The sequence below is a fragment of the Amblyomma mixtum genome, chromosome 10 (genome assembly GCF_055824585.1).
Source record: "Amblyomma mixtum isolate Tamu chromosome 10, ASM5582458v1, whole genome shotgun sequence".
In the NCBI taxonomy this organism is placed as follows: Eukaryota; Metazoa; Arthropoda; class Arachnida; order Ixodida; family Ixodidae; genus Amblyomma; species Amblyomma mixtum.
The window spans coordinates 5702381-5724800 of NC_143021.1; the positions used below are offsets into that span (position 1 = coordinate 5702381).

At 43.2% G+C, this 22420-nt stretch overlaps 2 long non-coding RNA genes across 2 annotated transcripts; one reads left to right on the forward strand and one right to left on the reverse strand.

Moving 5' to 3' along the window:
* Positions 1 to 1538: 1538 nt before the first annotated feature.
* On the reverse strand, positions 1539 to 13716 carry LOC149325037 (uncharacterized). Its single transcript, XR_016286056.1, has 3 exons — positions 12281 to 13716; positions 11123 to 11196; positions 1539 to 1766 (listed from the first exon to the last, which is right to left on the reverse strand). It is a non-coding gene; the product is annotated as an uncharacterized LOC149325037 (long non-coding RNA).
* A 5113-nt stretch (positions 13717 to 18829) lies between these two features.
* On the forward strand, positions 18830 to 20777 carry LOC149325038 (uncharacterized). The gene is made up of 3 exons (XR_016286057.1): positions 18830 to 19418; positions 19516 to 19622; positions 20529 to 20777. It is a non-coding gene; the product is annotated as an uncharacterized LOC149325038 (long non-coding RNA).
* The last annotated feature ends 1643 nt before the right edge of the window (positions 20778 to 22420 follow it).

Consider the following 22420-nt stretch of genomic DNA (forward strand, 5'->3'; position numbering starts at 1 on the left):
ATTTGTATCAGGTCATGAATGTTACTTCCGGAGAAAAAAATGCTTGTATCATCGGCATATATGATGAACCTGACATTTGGGTTAATGTTCACAATATCATTAAGGTAAATGTTGAAAAGTAGGGGCCCAAGTATGCTTCCCTGTGGGACACCAGAATAAATTGGTTTTATTTCTGAATATGTATTATCTATGTTGACAGTTTGTTTCCTTTTTGACAAGTATGATTTTATAAGTTCTGCAGCCTGGCCCCGAATTCCGTAGTGCCATAGTTTCTCTAGAAGTAACTTATGATTAACCAAGTCAAAGGCCTTTGAGAAGTCTATGAAGATTCCTATTACGAGCTCTTTGTGTTCAAACTGTGTCAGAATATATTCTTTTTGCTCTAAGAGTGCTAGTTCAGTCGATTTGTTTTTACGGAATCCGAACTGATATGGTGTGAGCAAGTTGTATTTATCTAAAAATTTATTCAGTCTAGAGTGTAGAATTTTCTCCAATGCTTTAGAGAAAACAGGCAGTACAGAGATGGGTCTATAATTACCCAAGTCATTTCGGTCGCCCTTTTTGAATAAAACAGTTATTTTAGCAATCTGCATTTTTTCTGGGAATACTGATGTAGCTAAACAAACATTAAAAATATGTGCCACAGCTGGAGCAATAATATCGGCTACATATTTTATGGGCTTTATCTGGATGTCGTCAATATCTCGACAACTGCTATTTTTTAGGCTAAGTATGACCGATGCTACTTCATCCGTCGTGACAGGTTCAAGAAATATTGTATTATCGTTATGAAGGTCTAAGTAATCGCATGCATTCCCTGCAGACCCATCCGTACTCTTTTTCGTGAAAAAGTCGTTGAAAGCATTTGCCAGCTCTGTCCCTGAAAGTTCCTTATCATTGATTTTAAGATTCCGCACATGGCCACGTGACTGGTTACGTTGCAGCAATGAGTTTAAACGGGTCCAAACCACATCATGACGACCCTTCTTGACGTCTAGAAATGCAGAGTAGTATTCTGTTCGTGCTGATCGCAATTTCTTTGTTAATCTATTTCGAAATTGTTTAAATAGCCTCAAATCATCAACTGTACGTGTGGCTAGAAATGTTCTATACAGCTTATTTTTCATTTTTATTTCTTTTCGTAACTCAGGGTTGATCCATGGTTTCCGAGTTTTTTGTGAGGCTTTATATGTTGTAGAGGGAAAATACAAGTGGTATAGTTGTTTGAAAATATCAAGGAACTTATTATAAACTTCATTACCCTATTGGAAAAAAGGCAATGATGTAAATATTGGAAACCAACACTGGAAACCTTGGTGGATTATGGTAATGGAAAATGCGTTGGAATGACTGGGCATGTTGGAATGACTGGGCATGTTGGAATGACTGGGCATGTTGGAATGACTGGGCAGGTTGGAATGACTGGGCAGGTTGGAATGACTGGGCATGTTGGAATGACTGGGCATGTTGGAATGACTGGGAGATGTTGGGGCAGGGGCCATGCAGCAATGTTATGTCTGTCGCAATGAGACAGCAAATTTCAAAATAGATGAAGCTCCTACAGCCAGTTTTATTTTGTGTTCATGCTCCTCTTGCTCTTCTTTAGCCACTTGTCAATGCAGCTGGGCCCCATGAAACAGCCTTGTTGATGTACCACCGCTCGTCCTGTCCTCTTCTCGATCTTCAGTCCTGTCAAGTTTGTGGTTATCCCTCCTCCCCAACATACCACCGGTGCATGAGGGCTTGGGAAAACTGGGCGATGCACTCTGCAGAAAAGATTGAAATGAAAGAATTAGGATCCACAAGTTTTTATTCTTGCCAGTATTAGAGTGCTAAAAAAGTAAACTCCGTATTGTGGCCACAGGAATAAAGTGAGCCTAAATCAAGAACCACTGAAGCTATTCGCACTCAAAAAGAAAAATAATTTGAGGTTCTTATTCAATATATCATATGCTCGTCATTAAGTACCATCATCAGCAGCATAACTAGCACCACTGCAAGACAAAGGCCTCTCCTATATCCCTAAACATAAGCCTGACGTGTGCCATAATGAGCAAAATAAAAAAGCCATCGTTTTTTGTCCTCTGAAGGCTTTTAGTGGGGTATTAATAAGAGGGACAATATAAAGGTAACATCAGAAGGGTGACTGCAGTAGCACAGCTGAGATGTCGCAGACGATACACTACGAAAAGAGGCATACAATCCATTGATACATCAGTTGCAAAAAATAAAAACAGCAGCAAAGAAAAGGTAAAACAAACCAGTGTCAATGCTCCAAGCGATATCACTTATTTCCATAATTTTGAGGGACCACATGCAATGAAAATGTGGTGAGGTAGAATCACAAGCGAAGGCCATTCTGTTCTCGATTTAATTATTACTAACTCTATGCAGCTGAATGCTTTTTCTGGTGTTTTATCTTGTTGTGTTAGTGACCATCTTCCTGTGTTTGCTTGCATTGAGAACACTAGTACAATAGGAAGTAAGTCCACATCAATCACATACCAAGCTATTACAGAATCATCATTGAAATCCTTTAGGGATGCGCTCATGAAAGTATATTGGAGTAAGATAGCTGAACTTCATGATGCAAATGTTGCCTATAATACGTTTGTCGATTGCTGTAAACAGATATATCATGACTGCTTTCCTCTTGTAACACGCGTGAAAAGTCGCAGAATCCGCAAGCCATGGGTAACGCCAGAGCTTCGCGGAGAAATACAAATGAAAGACAAGCTGTACAGAAAATTTTTGAGCAGCCGGAAGGTTGAGGACCTTGCGGTATTTAAGAAATATAGGAACAAATTGACTAAAAAACTGCGGTCTGCACGAACAGCCTATCACGTGTCACTTCTAGATGTTAAGAATGCTCGAAATGGTGTACTGTGGTCGAGATTAAATACACTTCTGCAGCGGGACAGTTCACGCACTGCATTAACAAAATTAAATATTGATGGAAAGGAAGTTTCTGGCGTCGAACTGGCTAATGTATTCAATATTTTTTTAACGAGCTTCACGTGCTGCCGGATCTGACGCTTGCAAATATGTTCGAATTCAGAATGATGAAACAATTTTTCTGCACCCAGTCACGGTAGACGAAGTAGTGTCGGTGATAACAAATCTTAACAATAGCAGTAGCTGTGACATTGATGATATCCAAATACGGCCAGTCAAGCATGTAGTTGACATAATTGCTCCCATACTTGCTCACATCTTTAACATCTGTTTAGAAACTGCAGTTTTTACGGAAAAAATGCAATTAGCAAAAGTTGTTGTTCTTTACAAAAAAGGAGATCGCAACGCCCTCGCCAACTACAGACCAATCTCTATTTTGCCAGTGTTTTCGAAAGCATTTGAGAAAATGCTGCATCTAAGAATGTCAAATTTCATCCATAAATTTAACTTGCTAACACCATTTCAGTTTGGCTTCTGCAAAAGCAAATCCACTGAACTTGCATTACTCCAACAAAAGGAATATATAATAAAGCAACTTGAAAACAAATCTATTGTCATTGGTGTATTTGTGGACTTCTCAAAGGCTTTTGACCTGGTAAATCATAAAATCTTACTAAATAAATTACACTACTATGGTATCCGAGGAAAAGCGCTCTCATTGTTAAGTTCTTATTTGTCGTTTAGACAGCAAGTGGTGTACATAAATGGTATACAGTCTGAACCGAAGCCGCTCTTCTACGGTGTCCCCCAAGGCAGTACGCTAGGGCCTCTACTCTTTAATATTTACCGAAACGATATTGTCAACATTAGCGATAATACAAAGTTTTCCATCTATGCAGACGATACGAGCGTATTTTTTTCGGGTGAAAATGTTCATGAACTTATCAAACAATGTAATGCCACAATGAAAGCTCTTGAGGTCTGGTCTGCAGTTAACCTGATGCAAATAAATGAGAGTAAGACCAAAGCTGTCATATTTAGGCCGAAAAATAAAGTTATCCTACTGCACGATAATATTATATTAAACTCGAGGGCTGTAGAAATTGTTGAGCAGTTTAAATGCCTTGGGGTCATATTTTCTGCCAGTATGTCATGGGATTATCATGTCAATTATATCTTGAAAAAAATAGCTCAAATCACTGGTGTTATAGGCCGTCTAAAATACATACTTCCCACAAAAACTAAGATGCTGGTATACAATTCAATATTCAACTCGCATTTAAACTATTGCCAGTTGGTGTGGGGCACTACAACATTCACTAACCTTGAACGTATTCATTTAATGCAAAAAAGATATCTCCGAAATGCATATAATTTACCGTTCCGACATCCCAGTGCAGCTTTCTTTTGTCGTTCCAGAGTTATTAAAGCACATAATCTTTATAAATATCGCCTCAGTGTTACTTTTAAAACAGAAATCAAGAAGAATGTAACAAATCTTAAAAATTTTGCAGAACTAAGGAAAAAAGAATCAGTCTATCCAACAAGACGTGGCGAAGAATGGACAGTGCCAACACCTCGACTAAATCTTGGTAGGGAATGCCTTCAGTACACACTTCCATCTCTTCTAAATAGGTATATCTACATTAACCTCGATTTGTTTTCTTTTTCACGTCATGAACTACATAATTTGTTTTTGCATAACATTGTTTAAGTTTCATTATGTATACATATTGCTGTTTCGTGTATTCTCCGGTGCTTCCTTAATGTGCTTGTTTTTTAAAATTGTATAAACTCTTGTGTTGCCTCCCTGTCAGTAATAAGGATTGTAGACTCGTCAAGCTGCCCAAGGGCAGCTTTTTTCTACGATTCCTCCATCTGTAGTGCTAGATGGGAAATAAACTTTGATTTGATTTATTCTTCAATGGGAACAGGAAAAATTTCTTGATTTAGTTGTGATGGAATCCTGGTCTGAAGCGGGGCAGCAACATTTAACATTAAGTTGTGGAAAAGTATTGTAGAGTATATGGAACACACCTAAACGAGCGTTTCCCCTTTTATGCAGTGATGTCTGGTGGTCAAATGAGATGACTGATTACACATATGCTGTACCAAGTGTCGCTGTTGGATTAAAGGGAGTTGGTGGCGTAGCATCAAACAGTTTGGTGCAAAATTGAAAGAGCTAGGGAATACTTCAGTTTGGAATCAATAAAATTTTTATGCATAAACTGCGCAGCATGGCAAGAGCACACAGATCATGACATCTCCTGATAAACCCGAGTGCCCTTGTGGTGCCAGCAGCATGTATCGTGACATGCTCCAAGTATGTGGGGCTGCATCTGGTTAAGGTTTCTCCATACCATTAACCCTAGAGGTGGGAAAGGAGGTCAATACGTTGTGACAAAACAATGCAGACAAGACAAGGACAACGAAGGAATAAATATGATGGCATGAGTGCTGACTATTGCCAATGTGTATTGGAAACCACGTCAAAATATATACACTGTAGCCTAAAAAAACAACGAACAAAGGGCACCTTGTGTCAACCACATTGCATGAGTGTAAAACAAAACAAAAACTGACAAAGAAGCATTTAAGAGCATGAACTCTTCCTTAGGAAGCGATAAAGAAGGTGTGCTAACACAGTGATTGCGGTTTTTTTTTAAATTTCAGTGGCCTCGATTATCTCACGCACAAACTTTTCTGTGTCTGTCAGGCAAAATGCAGAACATGAATTCCGGTTCACAGCGTTTAGGATCTGGCAAACAATTGCAATTGCGACAGTGAATCATCAAAGTTCTCCCGCAAGCTTTGTTCACATCGTCGTGGTGGTCTTTTAAACCTCTCAGTGACACACTTGCCTGTTTTCCCAATGTAAACATAGCCGCATTTCAAGGCGTTCGAACACACTATGTCTTCTGTGCAGTGCACGAAGAGACTCTGATGGATAATCTCGGTTGACTACAGGTACTGAAACTTCATAGGGTTAGAAAAACAATATCGACGCCAACTCGACTGCCTATTTAACCGGTGCGACCAATTGTGGATGTAGGGAAAGGTACGTACAAACTTCCTTTTGGGAGTTACAGTCTCGACGGGGGCACAAAAAGAATGTTTCAACTTCTGCTTAAAGCAATCGGCTAAAGACACTGACAAAGGTTCTGAATATCCAGTAAAGGACAAACGGCATATGAGCTGGGCAAAACTGGATGTCATGGCAATCAAACAGGATTTCATTAAGGAATTTTTGAAGCAAAGGTTAGTGACACCTCTTGACCAGCTTAGACTGAACCGAAGAAAATGGTAAAAGTAGCTTGTTTTCCCTTGGCTCGTAAGCCCAACAAGTGTAACCACCCAAGATTGAGATCCAATAAATGTGATGACATATTATCCTCTATAATTTCAGTGGTGATTCAAAGTGGACTGAGGCTTTGACTGAACTCCTCTCTCACCTTAGACAATGCTTCGTCAGGATTGGAGATCCTGCAATAAGCCACGTAACAGCGGCGCTAATAGTTTTTTTTGCAAAAACAAGCTATTCTGAAATGTAATAAAGATGGACTGAAGGTATGAGCTTAAAAGTGCGATAAAATTATTCACCAAAACGCCTGAGACGTTTGGAATGCCACTGCTCCATTTAGGTTAATGAATTCTTCAACACATTATTGATCCTGATTGAGGGATGGCGTAATATAAATCCTTGATGTCAACATAGCACCCCATGAAACTGGTGCGAGAGTTATTGTGTAGAAACTGCGTTACTTTCTCTGCAGATCTTACACGAGAGGAGTCATCAATGCTCAGCAACTTAATTTTATGTCGCAAAGAGAAGGCGATTTGTTTCTGACAGGTTCCATTCTCTTAAACTACAACCCTCAAGGAGCAGTCACCTTTATGGGTCTTTGCGGTAAAGAAGATAGCTGGACAATTTTTCTTACTGAAGTTGATGGCATTAGCCTGATGGTTAAACTCTAGATTGTTAATGTTTCTTGGCACTGGACTTTGCTTTTAACAAATCAGATAGTAAGTGGCACTCAAATTCAGAATACACTGCATCTGTGGCCTTGGACTGAAAGGCGCCTTTCGATACGACCACAAAACCACCGTTTATCAGCAGTTGAAAGCAAGAGGGCCCACCCTCTTAAATACGACACAGTTCGGCCTGTGGGCAAGTTCCTAAAGAGGGTTCAAACCGTGACACTGCATCAAAACATCCCGAAACACACCTGTCACACTCAGGTCTGTGCGTGGAAAAGGCAACTCGTCAAACCATGGCAAGCATCTCCACAATAGTTCTCTTCGGAGGAACGGAAAATTTTGGTCCATAAGCACTTCAAGGACCAGACGAGGCAGCGACTCCAAGCTGAAGGTGTGCACCTTGTTGTCAAACTCTTGTGCCTGAAAACAAGCCACGGAGTGGCTGGTTGACGGTGTCACGCACCGTTGACCAGGTGAAAGCCATCTGGAATGCCACTTTGCAGCCACTTTGCGCTCACTAGCCGGGAGCAGAGAAGCCAAGGCACGAGTGTCTGAAAACAAGGTGCACAATGTCGACACTGAGTTGCTGCCTCGTCTGCTGCTTGAAGCATATACGGGCCAAAATTTGCCATTGTTCCTTCGAAGAGGACTATTCTGGAGCTGTTTGCCATACTTTGACGTCTTGCCTTCCTGTGCCTGGACCTGAGCGTGACAGGTGTGTTTCAGGGGGCGTTGGTTGATGGGGTGTCGTGGTTTGAACCATGCCAGGAACTTGCCCGCAGGCTGAACTGTAACGGGTTTAAGACGGTGGGCCCTATCGCATTCAACTGCTGATAAAGAAGGTAGTTTTGTGGTCATGTCTAAAGGCGTCTTTCTGTCCAAGGCAACGGAGGCAGTTAATTCTGAGTTCAAGTGTCACACAACAGCTGATTTGTTAATAGCAATGTCCAGAGCCAAGAAACTATGTAATAATCTAAAGTTGAACCATCTGGCTAATGTATCAACTTCAGCAAGAAACTAGCAGAGGTGCCAATGAGAGGTCAAAAGACCACCGTTACGATGTGAACAAAGCTAGCAGGGGGAATCTGATGTTTCCTTGTCGCGACTGCGATCGTTTGCCACATCCTTTATGCTGTGAGGCGTAATTTCTTGTGCTGCATTGTGCTAGACAGACACAGAAAAGTTTGTGCATGAGATGATCGAGGCCACTGAAATTGTAAAAAAAACGCAATCAATGTGTTAACACACCTTCTTTATCGCTCCCTAAGAAAGAGTTCATGCTCTTAAATGCTTCATATTCAACTTTCGTTTTGTTTTTGACAGATCCAAAGTGAATGTTACAAGGCGCCCTTTCTTCATTCTTTTTTTAGGCCACAGTGTATATATTTTGATGTGCTTTCCAATAAACCTTCTTGAAAGTCAGCACTCGCACCGTCGCATTCCTTCCTCATCTTTCTCTTCTTTGCGCTGTTTTGACACGATGAATTACAAACAAGACCATTCATCCGTCTGGCAAAAGTCAATACAGTCAGAGTAGCTGAGATAGTTGGGGCATCCTTCAGAATAATGCAGTCATAAAGACAAGGTTGGGACATAAAGACAAAGACTGTTATTGAATGGCTAATATTAATGTACTTTAGTAATGTGCTTGGTTTGGTTTATGGGGGTTTAACATCCCAAAGTGACTCAGGATGAGGGACGCCCTATGATTTTGCATATTGATATGCTGGGCTTCATAAGAGAAGAAGTACAATAGTTTTTTTAAGGCCAGCCGTAGAACAGGAAGCAATGAATCTACACTAATATCAAAGAATGAAGGCTCAAGCATGAGAGTGTAGCTAAAAGGTTATAATGACAAACATGAAAAGCTTTGGAGAAATTCAAGTCGATGACACTTGCCTAAAATAAAGAATCTAAATTTGGGTGAAAATCTGTTGTGAATTCAAAAAGTTGGATTGCACATTAGTAAAGAGAATGGGAGCCGTGATGACTGGTATAGAAATATTAGTTTGAATTATGGTGGCAAGTAATATGCGGACTCATTTCGTGCTCTAACAGTTCATGCAAAATGCACATCAATAAAATAGGAGAACAGTTTGGGGATCAGAACGGTTTCCAGCCTTAATTATTGACAGGTCAGCTTCAGGTTGTCAGGGATAGAACCAAGAGGTTTGGATTGGCTAACAATTATTGGTAAAATCTGTCTTCAGATATCCTCAGTAGTTTAAAGTATGTCATAAGGCTTCTCACACAGCCCTCAGGTACTCGAAAGCTTGTGCTTATCAATGACTTTCGAGACATAATGAGAAGCAATGGTTAATGCAGTGAAATGGGAAACAAATAACTGATTTTTCTCAAGAAAGTGCCCATGGAATATGCTGTCAAACAAATTCCCAAGGATCCTTCAATTAAGCCCAAAATGACAGTTTATGGGTAGCCACTTTGTTATAACCATCACATACAAAAAAAGAGACACCAGAAGCCCTCCTTATTCACTGAAAACAAGGGAGAATTATGAGACATCATTCCGGCACACAAAATCACACGGATGAAGAGAGTAGACTCCATGGACACCATATTTCAACTGAGGTTTATTCCACAACACAGGCTTTTTATGTGCAAAGGGGTACTAGTGATCCCTGGGGCTGAAAAGTATTTCCGCCACCAGATAACAATTATTCAGGATGGCAAAAACCAAAACACAAAAAAACAGGGGTAAAGGTACCTTGCCACTCACATTAAACACATTGGCACGCCTATGCATCACCTACCTGGCTGACCCAACAAACATATTTGCCTCCAGATAATCTATTTCTTTTTCTGGAGCGCTGCAGAAGGGCTGCTGACGTAATTCTCTTTTTCAACAGAGATACAAAAGGCTTAAAAAATTTCCCAGCCCTTTCAAGTGCTAAACTTGCACAAGGCATGTGTTTCTTTCAAAAACGCCTTGCATGCTCGCTTGTGCGAGCAAAGACGAATGTGCTCAGCTAAATGACCTCTGCCACTTAATGAATCAGCTGTCCTGCAATGTTCAAGCAAGCGTTCATTGATGCAAGCCTCGTCTGTCTAATGTAATGTTTGCCACAGGCAAGGAGGATGCTGTACACCATGTCAACCTCATGTTTAACGAGGGGTTTGGTGTGCTTAGTTTTGTAGGCAGGCTTTTTCGTAACGTCATTTATCAGGTGGCACATGCATCCCAGCTTTCCCAAGCTGAAAATACAACATGTACATCGTGTTTGTCACTGGCCTTCTTGAGGCGGTGTGACACCTGATGGCAATACGGCACAATGACAGGTCACTGTTGCGAATGTGCGTTGTCTTCCGGCTTGCGCTGCCCAGCACACTTCATCTCTCGAACCTGGCTTTCTACCACTAAGGCTACAATTTCTCCTGTGAAAACTGCCTGCTCCAGTCTCCTTACTTGCGCATTGATGCTGTCACAGAGTCGTGACAGCGTCAATGCCGAAGTAAGGCGACTGGAGCAGGCAGGCAGAAAAAGAAATAGATTATCTCAACGCAAATGTGTGTTGGGTCAGCCAGGTAGGCAATGTTTAGTCACGCCAATGCATTCAACTTGAGTGACAAGCTAACCTTACGCCTATGGTTTTGTTTTTGCAACATTGAATAATTGTTACCTGGTCGAGGAAACACTTTTCAGCCACAGGGGTCACTAGTACCACTTTGCATGTAAAAAGCTCATGTTGTGAAATCAACCTCAGTTGAAGTATGGGGTCTATGGAGTCTACTCTCTTCGTTCATGTGTTTTTGTACACTGGAATGATGTCTCATAATTCTACCCAGAACCAATTAGCTCAGCTCTCCATGCTTAGCAAAAACAAGGCAGCAGTAATGAAACCAGTTCTCATGTGTGCACTTTTTCTTTTACATCTGTGACCTGCGATGAGTGGCATAAAAACACATATTTAAGTTAACACACATGCATCATAATGTTAATATTCGTAGTCAAATAGTATCACATAATGCAGCCAAAAACATGCAGACATTTCGCACTTCATGCATAGAATGCAACGGTTAAAAGACGAGCAATATTGAATGTAAAACTTCAAATGGCCTGCAACCGGCCCATTCTGACAGCCAACTAATATTACTCATATAAACATGTAAACATATCAGGCCAGAGCTATCCAAACTGCTCCAAGCAGTAGCATTAAGGAAAAGAGCAATGAAAGTAAGAGAACATTTCATGGCAACCACAAGAACAAAGCACAATGCAGTAACAACTTACAACACAGCTTTTGACTTCATCTGGTGGCCACAAAATCCATGCCATTGACTCGGACTGGAAGACAGATGCGCCACCTGCGGATACCAATTTCCCATTATCACTATGACAGGAGTACAAAAACAAGCATGCGAACTCGGTCCAACAGTGAATATCACATGAATGTAAAAAGATCAGGAAAAATATACTTGCCCAAGTATACGCCTCAATACAAAGGAAAACTACCCTGTTTAAAATGCATCAGTTCCCCTAGCACTAGTAAAGGAATCTTGCTATGAGCAAAACAAATCTGCGTTCGAAAGCGTAGATAAACATCGTAATAACTGAGACAATTATTGCGTCACTTGTTTTCCTCAGAAACCAATTTTCAAATAGCAGAGTGATCAAAATGCAAGATCCTATACTCTGGGTAGCCAGAAACGCTATCGGTATCATAAAAAAAAAAAATCTTCACATACTCATTTAAAAATTAGATCCTGACGGCCGGAAATTAACTTTCGTTGGTAACTGCAACCTGAGACAGTGCTTTCTTTATAGTGGGGTTTGAATTCAGATGCGGAAAATGGGCACTGATCGTATTGGAGGGTTCCGGATTAATTTAGACCACCTAGAATTTCTTAACGTGAGCTGACATCGCACAGCACAGGGGCATTCTTTTTTTCATTTCACCTAAATCGAAATGCGGCTACTGCCATCAGGATCGACCCCACGACCTAAGGTTCAACAGTCTAGGGCCAAGCAAAAACCGCGGCGAATAAAAAGTGTTTCAATCCCCCTCAAAGTGCTAACGCTATCTTGAAAGACAATCATACATTTTACGCACAGCCAAAGTGCCGGTCCTTGAAACGTGCGCGGTGGTGTGAACAAGCATGGGCAGAAACGCGTAGAACGAGGCATATACGAGGACAAATCTGTGCTCAACAAGAAACAAAACGCGCAAACATGCGCATACCAAAATCATGCAAAGCTAGCGCACGCACGGTCGCATCCCCTTCGCCAAAACAAGTACCGACAGCGACAATTCTTGGCAGAGCAACTCACCGCGGCGACAACAAAAGCGCCTTAAACGCTTTTTATAGCATTGAACACGAATACTGCAGCAGTACGACAGGTCACCGTTCCAGCATTATATGCTTCGGATAATGCACGAGTACTGCTTACCTTTTCAGATGATTGCGTAGTCGTGCAGAACGCTGTTTGCCTTCGTGTCACGGGCTTTACACCAACCAGTGAGATTTCAGCACGAGTGCTACGTAGCCGGCACTCTCTACCACGTAGTCACACAGAAGAAAATATTCCGGGCCTTATTTGGAACATTTCCACCGCGACACTGCCCGCGCGTCTTTGTGCCTGGACACCCATCCTGGACTACACAAAGAAGCGCACAGACTGAAAAGTTAGAGAGACCAGAAAAATGACACTTTGCCTCGAATAGGCTACGTCGACAGCACTGCGCGATTGTGCACCCTTGAGCAAGAAGAAACACACGCAAACCACAACACAGTTCACGACGGCTCACAATCCAAGTAGCGAATTGTAGCAAGCGCCGAAGCGCGATGCACGCGACGCAGCACCCGAACCGCCATGAGGGTTATACAGAAAAACAGCTACCGGCAGCCACCTGGCGGTGACAACCAGTTTTTGTTTCGGTTTCGTTGTGAAAAAGCTTGTATCCTACTTTTTATTTTATTTTTGGTATTTTTATTGGGTATTCAGCCGTATCGGCATCCACAGAAATTGCAGCGATTGCGAGCAATTACCACTGGTAGAAACGCGCGAATTAACGACCTGTTGCTTGCGCTGCGGTTGAAAAATGCCTGAGTTCTCACGGCAGTATGGCTTGCTGCTTTGCTCATTCACGAAATTACATGCCGATTTCTGTTTGTATGGGGAAGTTTTTTTTTATATTGATGGGAGATCAGCAAGGCTAACAAAATACCCAACGTAGCAGTCGTAGAGAGTAGGTTGTCGTAAAAACATGGTGACGCTGTTTGAGCGGCAGCACGACGTGAGAGGCGGCAGCGTTGAAACGCGCGTCGAGAGAACAACCTCCACGGTATATGCTTTCTTGAGACTACAGTGAAGGTGTGCATTTTTTATAGTGGAGTTCTCTCATCCAACGTGAAAACCAAATCAATTCTTAGTATGAAATATGCTGTGTAATTTATATCCTCATATTGAGTTTATATATATCTGCATTTCTATTTTGAAAAACAGTGTTGTACTGGTAATTGTGTACCGAGGTGCATGTATAAGAGTGCAGCCTTGTCGAAATATTCTGTGTATATATTTGTATTCGTAACCCTTCTACAAAGAAGCTGTGGCCAGCTATGTGGTTAACAATTTGTTAATTGAATTAGTATATGTCTTGAAATGCACGCTCAATAAAATTTTCTGAATGAAATTGAGTGTTCGGATTCAGGCATGCAGGGCTCTGCAAACCTGCAATTTATTATTTTGTGAACAATGAAGTTAAACTTTTTCTCAAATATTTTGCTAATGATAATCTAAGCCCAAGTATATAAGTCGTTACTTTTTAAAAAAATTTTCTGAAACTGTCAAGTCAACAAATGCACGTGTAAAAAAGAGAAATTTGTCTTGCAGTTTTTATTCTAACAGCATAAAGTGCCAAGTGTACAGTCTTAGTCAAAAGTAACCAGGCTGCATGGTTTGCTTCTAGCTCGTACAGTGGATCCCTCACAGCTTCCCTAAAGCTGGAATGGTAGCTAAAGGTAAGGACTGAGGGTCTTATTACCTTCCAACACGTTTTGATCCTTAGGAATAACACAAGGGCTCCACTATACAACCATGCAGCCTGGTTACTTTTGACAAAGACTGTACGTTTGATGGATTTGACCCACTGAGATTGTTAGTGCATTGATGAGTTTCATTTTGTCAACCATATAGGCACATGCATGCAGTATCTGCTGCCCAGCATCGGCCATACAAATACAGCCATGGTTTGTGCCATGCCAAACAAGTAGGTACAGTCGTGGGTAAAAAAGATTAGCACACATGACGGAACACCAGAGCGCCGGAATGACAACGCCTGGCACTGCGGGTGGCGGAGAGGCTGATAACGGGAGTGCCGGGCCGTTCCCATTCTACAGTATTAAGGGGGTCTGCCACGGACAGTAAAATTACTGCGGACTGCCACGGACAGCAAATTAGCGGACTGCCACGGACAGCAAAACTGCTGACTAAAAGCAGCGCTATCATATATTGTTCCCGCGAGTTCCTTTTGACAAACCATCGCGGACATAAAAAAACAGTAATAAAAAGAAGCCATCTGTGCTCATGATAACCGAGCCAAAATAAATTCCGCAAGCACAGTCACGTAGGGTCGGCACTTCAACGCTCGGGCGGTGCACGCTTGATAAAGCTTACTTCCTGCCCCCCCCCCCCCCCCCCCCGTAGGCTGCAAACATGGAAACGGCCCGTTAGGCAGTTCTGCCTACCGCAGCGCCGCGTGGTGAGATATACGAATTCTGATCGCCAGTGATCTGAGCTAATATTTTTTGCTCGCGACTGTACACATCCATAGGCTCCCACCGTGGTTTCCACATAGTCCAGTGTTGCCTGCCAGGCCCACCGAGATAATCACGATGGATACCACCAAGCCCATCCCGTCCCACCGTGTTCACTGAAGTGTCCAGCGTGGTTTCCATTCAGCCCAATATTGTTTACTGGAAGTGCCAGTGCAGCCACCACAATTTCCACTCAATCCAGGGTGGCCCAAAGTCGCCATTAGTGCATCCAACATCTCTCCCATTCGCTCCAACAGCACCCAGCGTGGAAACCAACACTTCCAATCAGCCCACCGTTTTCTCCAACATGGAAACCAACACTTCCATTCGGCCCACCGTTTTCTCCAACTTGACTTTTGCTGGAATTTTCAACAGGGTAGCATCATCGAGGTCAGCTATGTGGGCCAGGTCAACTTGTTTAAGAGCATCGCGAAAAGCTTTCAGTGTAACACTGGTTATACGCTGGTACCTAATACCTTCTGGTTCTTTCAGTGTATGGGTTGGCTCATTCATGCACAAGAACACTGGGAGATGGTCACTGATAGGACATGATAAGGCACCGGTCTCAATTTTTGGATGGGTGAGATTGGTAATGAACAAGTCTAAAGTGGATTGACTTCCTGTTGTTACTCTGGTAGCGATTTCTATTACACTTATTATTTGAGGCCAAAACAGTCCTAAATTCTCTCGTAGAATAATTGTTACTGCTCATGTCGATGTTGAAATCGCCTCCAGCAATAAGCGTATAACCTCCATCAGCTACAAAAGACAAAAAGTGTTCATAAAATTTAAGAAAAACGGATACATCTCCACTGGGTGGGCGGTAACAGACAGAGTAAATACATTTCTTTGAGCATAATGATAATATCTCGTAATCCGGCGTAATCACACTGTATGGGTTTAGCATTTCACCAGTTACATTTTCATTCAGAAGTAAAGCAACACCCCCGCCACGCCCGACGGGTCTGTTGAGATAGTAGGTTTTGTAATTGGTCATTTTGAACACATTATGCGCGCTGGTGCTCCATGTTTCACTCAGCATTATCACTGAAAACATAAACCGAAATTCGGTAAAAAATTCATCTAGCAAGACCATTTTCTTTTTTACTGAGCGTGCGTTGACATGTATAGCTTTAACGGATGCGGATGAGAAAGAGGAAGCGATGTGGTTCAAGTCATGCGGAAGGTGATACGGGCACTGTGCCATTTTTCTTTTTCATTTTCCTTTCGTACTGAGCTTGCGCAGTGCTACGTAAGCTGGTCCAGATCGCTTGCTCCTTTGATATGTATGGCAGTCATTCCTTGATCTTTGCGGACGAGAATTTTCCCATTCGTATACCAGACAAAACGATAACCTGTATCTTTTGCCTTCTGTTTCGCACTTCGAAGCAAGTCTCTGTGATACCGTGTCAGGTTTTCCTGAATGACAATGCTCGGTTCATTATCTTTTACTTTGCTTCTAGCGTTCAGCCACGAATCTCTTGTCGTCTGTCTGGTGAAACGAGCGAGTATTCCTTGCGTCTTATCCCGTCGGGCAGGCAGTCTGTGTATTGTTTGAATGTCTGCTGCCGTCAGGGGTGGTACCTCAAGCTTCGGGGCGATGTCATTTAACAAAGTAAGCAGATTTTCATCGGGCAGAGCAGCAATACCGTGTATCTCTAGATTAAGTTTCCTGCTTCGGTATTCAAGATCATTAACATCTTGTTGAAGTTGTGTTTGCACAACTTGCGTCATGTCATCTTTTTCTTCTAGTTCTGCTACTCTTTTCTTCAGTACCTTGATCTCAGTGTCCTGGCGGGAAACATGTCTTTCAAATTCATCAAATTTCTTAGACATATGTTGGACAGATTCTTCCATTTCTGCCACCTTTTTTGTTAGCTCTGGCAAGCTCTCAAGTTTCTCTAGTATAGAGGCAAGAGCTAGCTTAACATCTAGGTCTGAATCACTGTCTGCTCTACTACTCGTGTGCGACCCATTTTCCCGGCATGTGAGGCAGCGCCACGCTTTTTTTGCAGCATTGTTTTTTGCTTTGAAAGATTTCTCCGTCACTCCCGCACATTTACCGAAGTGGTAAGCGCTTTGGCACTCCGTACATGTCGCACTCGGCACATTGACATGAATAGTTCCCTCGCAGGACGAACACACACTAGACATTTCTTTTCGTAGGCGGACACTTCAACAAACGACATAAAAGCACGCTTCTCCAAAATATAATGGCAGCAGTGGCAGCGGCAGACACAATGGCATGAACCACAAAAACTATGACAATTCTACGTAGTGCTGCACTAACCTGCAACGAGGGCGAAGCGCGTTACCGATGCAGTCGCGTCGCTGCCGCTGCTGCCAAGTGACCGCTGGTCCGATCGCTTGCGTTTATCTTGCAGTGCCTTCCGGTCGGCGTCTGCGCAGATTGTCTCCGAAGCGTGGCAAGCGTCCGATGGTTGAGCTTGATGATAGAAAGGCGTAGCTTTGGCGTAGGCATAAGATGCGCACAGCAGAAGCGGTTGCCGGTTCCTAGCAGCAGGATCACTCGAGAACGGGGAGCTCGATCTGCAACGAGGGCGAAGCGCGTTACCGATGCAGTCGCGTCGCTGCCGCTGCTGCCAAGTGACCGCTGGTCCGATCGCTTGCGTTTATCTTGCAGTGCCTTCCGGTCGGCGTCTGCGCAGATTGTCTCCGAAGCGTGGCAAGCGTCCGATGGTTGAGCTTGATGATAGAAAGGCGTAGCTTTGGCGTAGGCATAAGATGCGCACAGCAGAAGCGGTTGCCGGTTCCTAGCAGCAGGATCACTCGAGAACGGGGAGCTCGATCTGCAACGAGGGCGAAGCGCGTTACCGATGCAGTCGCGTCGCTGCCGCTGCTGCCAAGTCTGGTGGCCTAGGATTGCCACCGCTTATCCAGTGTTCAAAGTATAGTGGCAAACGTTGGTAAACATTGTGTCATCCATTAAAATGGGTTCAAAATTATTTTTATTGTCGAGTACCATATCGGCAGTTCATAATTTTCGAACGCGCTAAAACATGCGAGTTCAAAGATTTGGTTTTATTTATTATTATATTTTAACCGAACACTTTTGCAGTTTGTGAGCAAAGCTACCCATGATTCCGTTGGAAAAGCTGCACTCTGGTTGCGCAGTGAGCGGCAATAATAAGTTTAGGAGAATTGCGATCGAAGTCCTGTTGATCAGAATTAACGTTCTGATTACACCCGACACGCCTTCAACAAAAATTGTCAACAGGTGCCTTCAACAAAAATCAAATAAGTTTCATTTGATTAAATTTTTGGAATAAAAAAATCACTTTATTTTTATTCGCTCTAGGAATTCACTGCCGCAGTACGCAGCTGGTGTCTGCTTCAAGGAGATCGCGATACAAACGTAATAGATGCGCAAGTGCATTCGCTAAACCGAAATTGTGCTCAGTTTTGGCAACGTCCAGAAACGAAGCAGTCGCCTCGTAATTTCGAATTATGCGTTGCGCTCGTGAAATATTAGGCGGGTGCTTCATAAACGCACGCAGACACGTGCTAAGCGATTCCTACGCTTCCCTACGTCGTGCCCTGTGATCGCGCCTTTCCCGTGTTTTCTGATTTGCTATTTCCTTTCTTTTCTGCAAATCGTTGTGTTGGAAATTGTTGCTTTTGACCATTTTATTCTTCTGTTGCGTAATTTGCATTGGGGGCTATATAGCTCTTGCTCACGTCTTTGTATATTTACTCGCTGGTTTTTTTTTTCTTTCGAACATCACCTTTATTGATGAAAACCATCGAAAGTAGTTGCGAACCACAATTCAACATGCCTTTGTTTGTTTTTGCTTTTTTTTGCGCGAAACTTCCACCCCAACAAACAATTTGAGGATTCTTCGACGACCACTGAATAAATGGACTGACAACTGGCGTTAGACGCATGTTAACCTAGCTTGTTTGGCGCATGTACGGTACATGAAACTATGAAAGAGCGCGCATTCTGCTTGGATATATTTTTTGCTTTATATTTTTGTTATGTGGTAACATTTTAAGCTATCTTGAACTAACAGAAGCCACATCATACGGCCCCACAAAATACGCGAGTGTCTCAAGTCGTTTTGGCGAAATGCATCTTGAAGCTCCAAGTTTTTCACTTCAAAATTTTCAGGCTTTTGCTGCAGCTTTGTAGCAATACTTTGACGCTTCCGTTTTTCCCATCCACTTCTCTCTTGTAGATATTGCTTTCTGTACTGCCTGTGGCCATGTGACTCATTCTCCAAAAATTCCAAACCCTTTTCACGTGTTTTGGCCTCTTTCCCTCTCTCTTTCAAGTCTTCAAGTCGAATATCTCCCCACCTGTTCTCCCGGCCGTGCCCTTTTCCAGGGAGCGGGCTAACCCCCCACCCCGCGAAGCGCTATTTTTTCTTTTTGGTTGTCACTTTCTCAAACCTGTTTTCCCTCGCACGCAGCTACGCGCTTCGCTGTTCCTCCACCTCCCTGTCTCCACCTTTCAGCTCGAGGACTTTTCTCGGAACCACAAAACCTGTGTAAAGGAAAATTACTCTCTCCCCTCCAGCCAACCCCCCCCCCCCCCCACACACACACACCATCGTCTCCACTGCTCGTCTTGGAACCGCGCGACTCATCACATTCTTGACTGCACGGCGGAGCTCAACCACGTGCACAACCAACGCGACGAAAATGCATGCACACTCGAGCTAGCACCGTTCATAGTCTGTGCACGCGAAAAGCCACACTCATATATTAGGAGAGCTCCGACGCTGTTCGTACCGCCTGCAAGATCTTTTGTAAGTACTAAAACTCTTTTACCTTGATATACGTCTGGAATTTAAAGTGGTTTTTGTAGTAAATGTTGCTTTGACTACATGCGCCTTTATTTTTTAGGCAGGAGAAGAGAGCGAGCCAAAAAGCACGAGGACGACTTCTGTGTACCCACTCTCATTGCGAAATGGCTTGCTTGACGTCGTGCGCAGTGGAATTGTGGCCGAATGGTGAGAATTTAATTTTTCGTCTTTGGTGAGATGAACTCACTAAAGATTCACTACTTTGGCTAACAGCGGGTTTGAACTAATATGACTTGAGATAGAATGCATTCGGGAATATGTCCTTTACCGCTTATGCACGACGGAAGTCAGAACCGCTTAATTAATTTTCCACTGCAGACTAGTTGGTAAGGATATGTGTAATACTTCCGTAGTGTTTCTTTTTGCCGCCTACTCTTGCAGACTCAATAGAAAATCCGCAATTACTGGTTAAAGCTTTTGCCCAAGTTCTCTCGCAATGAAAAAGGGCATTACTCTGGACTATAAGACTAGTATTTTTGTGTGGTTTTCAAGTTGCAGTTTCGAATCCAACTATAGCATGCATGCGAAGCAACTAAGGTAAAACAAAGGTGCCCTGAGTTCCTTGCGTTCAGCGTATTTCGTCAAAAATCGCAAGCCGCATTTTTAACCCCATTAAATAAAACTAATCAAAAATGTTGTTTTGACGTCCATGTGGAAGAGACGCTACAACCTGTGCATGTTTACTGGAATAAAAAATTACCTCGCAATTTAGAGATACGAGTTATATTAAAACAAAATAATACATTAATCTGTTTTCAATATTACATTAATTTGCTTATCTCGCATTGAATATATTTACTGGGAGTGCGACACGACGCATTAAACTAAATTAAACCATTTGGTATAAGGGAAGTTTAGTAAATTAAATCCCACTTTGTGCAACTAATGTGGTGCTGATTCTTAAGAATAAATTAAAAATTATCCTGTAAAATATGTTGCTAGTGTCTTCACGATGACTGTGTTTCACAAAATTCTGTGTTATTTAATCATTTTTGTTTTTGTTCTGTGATGGCCATAATTCAACTTACCATGACATCATGCATCTCTTTGCAGGCTTGGCGCTTCGTGAGGCCATCGTGCAAGAACTAGACGAGGAATTTCTTTGAATGCAGTCCAGCAGTCCCCTTGCAAGTGGAGTGCAACGATTACTTTGGATATGACTGATCAGTTCACTGGAGGACAGCTCCGTTGAGCGCTTTATGGATGCCTTAGCCGTGCCGCAGCAGCTTGCCGAGATGCTTTGTCCAACCGATCGGCACGCACCAAACTTGAAAATAAATTGTTTTCCCACAGCCTCTGCCACCATGCTCTTGGGCCTCTTTTCTTTACTCCCCACGGTGGCTGGTGGTAGCGCAAACCATCCTGTGTGCGCTAGAAGCGTGATTCTTGTAACTCAAAGCAATAAACGGGTCTTTTTTCTGCAATTCTTTCGCAACCTCATTTATGAATATTTGCTAGGTAGAATGGTATGTATGTACATCCATCCACAGTGCCGGTCATTGGCGAGTGGGTTAATTGCATGTGCCAGCGTTCGAAAGCTGGATGCCATTATTCGAAAGCTGGAAACCATTATTCGAAAGCTGGAAACCATTATTCGAAAGCTGGATGCCAATATTCGAAAGCTGGAAACCATTATTCGAAAGCTGGCTACCAATGTTTGAAAGTTGGCTACCAATGTTTGAAAGTTGGATGCCAGTATGAGACCTTTGCTGGTCCATGCTGCAGAACGAACATCGGGACTGCGTTGGCCGCTTGATCGGCCGAGCGTTGGCCCAAAACTGGCATGAAAGTAAGGCCAATGTGTGAAGTGGTAGCGCTCGGCCCAAATGCCAGTGTAGGACCGATGTTCGTGCCAAGTTTTGCCAACACTTGCGCGACGTTTGGCCAATGTTGTTGTGCTGCCTGGGTTGGCGTCTCTTTCGCGCCTTGATCGATCCGACTAAAACCAGAGCCGAGACACATAAACATCTCCAAAGGGCTATCCATAGCTTCAGCAGAGATACCTCAAAATTAGCATGCAAATTAAGTGATCAATACCTCTGCAATCCAACAGCGCCCCCAGGGCCAGCGTACTCGTATGTTGGTTCCGAGAACGCGGAACTGGATCAACCGTTCCGGCTTCACGACATGAAGGCGGCCTTGAGTAAAATGAAACGAGGAACGGCGCCGGGAAGGGACAAAACAACTGTGAAATTACTTGCCAACTTTCCCGACCCAGCCTACGAGGCGCTCCTCGCATACATAAACTCAATCTGGTTAGGTGAGGCACCTCTGCCAATCGAATGGAATACCGCCCTGGTCACTTTTATTCCTAAAGCCGGCAAAGCCATAAACACGGACAATCTCCGCCCCATCTCCGTCACGTCTTGTGCGGGAAAGCTGATGGAGACTATAGTGCGAGACAGGCTGTCCGAGTTTTTGGAAAACCAAAATATATTCGCAGACATCATGTTCGGGTTCCGCCCGCACCGGTCCTCGCAGGATGTCCTGCTTCAATTAGACCATGCAATTCTGAATCCCGTCGAATACCCCGTTAATGACAAGGTAGTAGTCGCCCTCGAATTGAACGGGGCTTTCGACAATGTAACACACGACATCATTTTGACGCACCTCTCCCACACCAACTGTGGACACAACACGTTTCAGTATAGTAGAAAATTTTTCTCCGCCCGTCAATCGTATATCCGGATACAAGATGAAGAACACGGCCCCTACCAATTAGGTCCGAGAGGTGCCCCGCAGGGCGCGGTCCTCTCACCCCTACCATTCAATTTGGCAATGATTAAACTTGCAGCCCAGCTGGAAAGTGTCGAAGGCATACAGCACGCGCTCTATGCCGACGACATCACCATCTGGGCTAAACACGGATCGTAGGAGACATTGAAGCCAACCTGCAGCAAGCGGCGGAGATTGTGGACGCTTACGCCCGCCGCTGCGGCCTTGAA